The sequence below is a fragment of the Quercus lobata genome, chromosome 5 (genome assembly GCF_001633185.2).
Source record: "Quercus lobata isolate SW786 chromosome 5, ValleyOak3.0 Primary Assembly, whole genome shotgun sequence".
NCBI lineage: Eukaryota > Viridiplantae > Streptophyta > Magnoliopsida > Fagales > Fagaceae > Quercus > Quercus lobata.
Window position 1 is genome coordinate 22,382,042 of NC_044908.1, and position 5,249 is coordinate 22,387,290.

Consider the following 5,249-nt stretch of genomic DNA (forward strand, 5'->3'; position numbering starts at 1 on the left):
AATGTGCGGTAGAAGTTGTGATAAGAATAGTTCTTGGACAGAAACGTTAGAGACATTTTTGTTTTCCTAATTCTAATTTATTTTTATTTTTAGTAGAAGAAAGGAAAGGAAGAGGTCTTCCATATTTTATTATTTTATTTGTAACTTAGGCATGTCATTGACCTAGCCAGCAGTAAGTCTCAAATTCTAGAGCAAAGTCCAAATGTTTGAATAAGGATCACGTGCCTTGCATAGATACAGTAATTAACTATCTTAAATTTATTCTCTTGCGTGCTACAACATCTTGTATCCCTAATTCCCAAAGGCCTCCATAGATTGTATTCTTATGTCAAATATGGGAAAGCTTAATGACTCTTAACATTTATTATTATTTTTTTTTTAAAGAGAGCAATCAAAATCACTTATTCATAAAATTTTCCCCCATTTTACGAAGCCTTGCCCAAAGTTTCGGCTGAAGTTTCGCTACTACTCATGGAAAGAAAGTACGATTTTATTTGGATGGAAAGTCACAAAAAGCATACAATTACTAATCATATCAAAGCCTTGGTCAGTCACATTTTTTATATTTTCAACGAAGCTGTCCAATGTCTTAATCTTTTCTTCCCCATTTGTAATTATCGAATAAAAACAAATTGATCATATCCAGCGTTCCATGGAGCATTCATTTTGTTGGTCTGGGAAGGGTGTAACATTGCTTATTTATTTATTTTTATTAATGTTATAGCACTGCTTGTGTCACACGTATGACTGCAGTATTTTCTTATTTATAACTGCATAAATTGTATTTTTCTGACCAAAGACTACCACCTTCACATTGTAAGAAGATCTAGTAGAAAAAAAAAAAAAAAAAAATCATTTAATGAAATATACGGTCAGGCACACATTCATTCTTGTAAACATACAGAGACCAAGAGCTTAATTAAAAATACTAAAAGAAATTCTTTTTATTTAGTGTAACTGTGTAAGTGAAAGACAAAGTGTGACCAACATCGTCAACTTTATTAACATTTATACATGGAAACGATGATTTTTTTGACTAGGGATCTTTTTTTTTTATTTTGTTGTACAGTAAATGTCGAGATCCGGTATTAAGCTCTATAAATCATCCATGCTTTGCTGAAAACTGAATATGAAAACCATCTCCAAATCCTAAAGCAGGGGATCGAATCACCTCTCCTTCTTTGATTGTAGTCATCCTTAATCAGCCATAATTCAAATACAATAAATTAACAAAATAAAAATCAGTTTTTGTTCAACTTGTCTAAGTGCTGCATAATGCATGTAAGAATAAGAAATAAAGTACCTGTATTTGGTGACCAAGATATGAAAGAAAACACCCATTAGAACTTTGCTGAACTCGGCTCCTGCACATGATGTCATGCCTGCCCCAAATGGTATGAAATTCTTTGCTGACACATTTGCTGAGATGTTCTTTAATCCCATAATGAAATGAAAGATTAGTCAAATATAGGAACAAAGATTAAGGATTCTCACCAAAACTAATTAGTCCATGATGAGTATATATCAAGATTTTAACTGGAAAAAAAGACAAAACAAAAACCAACCCACCTGCCATCTCCATGGATTGAAGGTTAGAGGATCCTCATAAGTGCTTGGGTTTAGTTGAAGGGCGGCTGGAACTACCATAAGCGCCCAACCTTTTGGAATTGTATATCCTACAGTCAACGTGCCTCCTATTATTCTCAACTTATTTCATAATGAACGTGCATGTCTTATATTCTCTGACTTGCATTATAATTAAGACAACAACTAATTACAATGATACTAGCTACCGAGAGTAATTATTAAGCACTTTTGAAGTACAACAAACTTGTTACTTTGCAACAATAAAAACTAGTTATTTAATATGGAAAAAAGTTAACAAATTCTTTAAGAATGTTAGTTTAAGAAACATTTTTAGAAGTTTTTTATGGAAAAAAAAAAAAAAAAAAATCAATGAATTCTTTTTACATTTTTTTATATTTCTCATGAAATTGGTAGTAAAATTTTTCTAAAATCCTTTATTAGTAAATGTTCTAACAACATCCGTTAACATGGTCTAATAACAAAATAATATAACATAAAAAGTCATGTGAAACAAATAGTTTTTGTATTAAATGATTCGCTTTTTATTGGTTTGGCTATCCCCAACACCCCCCAAAATAGAGGAAAGAAAAAAGGACATAATATGTTGACAAGTCAACCAATTTAATTTTGAACTTACCATTTACTTGAATGTCTTGGAGGATTCTTCTCAAAATCCCAGGAGCAACACTAGCAAGTCTAAGCGATTCATTGATAACCTATATGTTCCAATTCATTAGATTGTAAGAATCGTAGCCAATAGCTTGAAGTTCTTTGTTAAAAATTAAAAAGAAAGATTGTGTGCCTGAAAATAAAGGGGGAGTATCTATCTACTCACATTATGAGTAAAAGTCATGGATTTGTATTCCTTCCATGTAAGTCCAGAATTGACATCTTCTCTGTTCTTAAGAATTGCTTCATGCTCATCCTAAGAATAATATATACATTTTTAAGTAATATTAACATTTAAACACAAAAAAAAGCTTCTTCTAAATCTATGTTATGTAAAATTTTGGAACTTCTTTGTGTCACTAACCGTTAATTCTTTTATCACTTTTGGGTTGTCATTAATTAACATAATGGCTAAAGTAAGAGTTGACGATATGGTCTCAAAGCTAGCAAAGAGAAGCCCAAACATCATGTAGATGACGAATTTATCTGTCAAGAACGTCTCTGTTTTCATGTCAGCCAGAATCTGATCAAGAAAATCTCCTTTGCAAATTTCTGGATTACTCTTTCTTTCTTCTAGTTCGCTAGTTATTATGCTTATTGCTTTCTTCTGGTTCTGTATGACAATTGAATAAATGTATTAGATTATATTCACATATAATATGAGAAGGACGTTATAGATTTTGAAATTTATAAGGATCAAGTTTGAGGAAATTGCCTGTAGACACCTATGATAAGCAGTACCGGGGATATTAATAGGGAATGACATAAGTCCCTGCAAGAAGTTAGTAAAAGATTCACAAATATCTTCCTTTGATTTGTCTGCCTGAAAACTGAATAATTGCTTTGCTGTAAAATCAAAGATCATCTGCAAATGATCAACAAATAAGTTGTTAAAGAAAGAAAAATATGTATTTTGTAGTAGCTACTTCAACTTCAAGTACTCAAAATGCTAAGAAGGAACATATAATGATCCTTAAACAATTTTTTCAGGCTTCATTAGCAACTAAAAATGGGTGGGACACCATTATAATGTGTGTGTGTGTTTGTATGTGGCATCAAGTTCTTTGAGAGTACGGAACCCATAATGATCATAATAATGTATTCTCAAATGTTTTAATATTAACCATTGTTTCATGAAAATAACTAAAATTTTAAGATTATTTATATATAGACCATGGGTCCATATATACAATTTTATCTCCTTTTTCCCATTTATTTTGTACCTCTTGAAAAGGTTATGTCTTGGAAGTTTAAAATATAAGTTCCATTTAAAATAATTACCAGGATCAATTATATAAGCTTACCGCTGATGTGCTGCTTTTCACTTCCAAATTGGGTAGTTTGGACCAACCATGTAACCTTTTATTTATTGCATCCTCTAACTGTGGCAGCATCTTTTCCTTGAGAGCCTCAGGACCAAAATGACCCAAGATTACATTCGAAGGTACTTATGAACATTTTTGTGAGCATTAATTCTTGCTGCATCTTGGTGGAGAATTTTTGCAAAGGAGTCCATATACCATCTTTCAACCAATTTTCCTTCTTGTTGAAAAACATAATAATTGAATTCAGGATCAGATGATACCACAACTGGTCTTCCTGCCAAGCTTGTTCGAAATATTGGACCATATCTAAAATGACCCAAAAAAATAAGGAAAATAAGTTATCAAAATGAAAGCCAACAAAAATGCATGTGGTTGTGTAATATAATGACCCATATCTAAAATGAGATGGGGAAATGGAAAGTCTGCAACAGAAATGTGAAAAACAAATTAGATGAGATGCAAAAAAAACATTGCATGGGTTATCGTGGGCTTACTTCTTCATCCTATTCTTGATAAAAGGTGGTGTGTCTATCGACTTGCTTGACGCAAGAAGTCCAAGGGTCTCCCCAATAAGTGGAAAGCCCATAGAGCCAGGAGGTAATTTTCCACTACATTTAGGGTTCCTCCACCTATAAAGCCAATGTGTGGCAATCACTATAAGTAAGCTAGTTACAGAAAGCCAAACTACTGACCACATCTTTAGCTATAGTACTAAGGAGGAGTAGCAGATGCTAGTAGTATAGGTGGAACTTAGGATTGGTTATTATGGAGAGAATTAGTGGCTCTTTATATAGGCAAAGTATATGACATCATATATAGATTGACAAATAGGCAGGAGTGTTTTCTTTTTTTCCTATCAGATAAAATAAAGTTAAATGGTTTGAATTAACAGGGCCGACTGAAGCTATAGGCGACTTGGGCGGCCGCCTAAGGCCCCCACTTGTAAGAGGGCCCCCAAGTAGTAATAATATAGTATATAATATTGTTTTCTCGTCTGAAAAAAAAAAAAAAAAAAAAAAAATTGTTTTCCCGTTTGAAGAAAGAAAAAAAAAAAAAAACTAAAACTGTTTCTCACACTAAAGTGACATGAAGGCTAATGTCATCAATATCTTTAGTTTGCAAAAGAAAAGATTACAAAAGGCCCTTTTCTCATCTAAAAAAGAAAAAAGAAAAAAAGAGAGGCCCATTTCTCACATTGAAGTAACATGAAGGCTAATGCAATCACCATATCTGCAGGAGTTTGCTTTGCTATTGCTCATTGCTGCTGAGTAAAGAGTACAAACAGTGCCAGCAAGAGAACAAACAAAAAGACTTAAAGAATTTACTTTACAAAAAGTGAAAAAGAGAACCTTAGATTTCTCTAGAAGCCAATGGCATGATCCGGACCCTTAAATTTCTCTAGACTTTTTAGTCTCTTAGATTTCTTTAGATTTCTCTAGATTCTAGAAGCCACTTACACTCTTACTGTTTTTGTCCTTTAAAGTGAAAAAGAGTTCACATGTTTTAGTCTTTTACTCTTACATGTTTAAGACAGCCTTACAAGTTTTGCTTTTGTTTTGTTTTTTTTTTTTTTTTTTTTTTTTTTTTTTTTTTTTTAAGAAATCAGATTTAGTGTGATGGACTTTTAGTCTTAGTGAATGAGTGAATCAAGTTGAGTTCTACCTATTT

The 5,249-nt window shown here is 32.3% G+C and overlaps 1 pseudogene; it reads right to left on the bottom strand.

Moving 5' to 3' along the window:
* Window positions 1–1,022: 1,022 nt before the first annotated feature.
* Window positions 1,023–4,278, bottom strand: LOC115988326 (annotated as a pseudogene).
* Window positions 4,279–5,249: the final 971 nt, after the last annotated feature.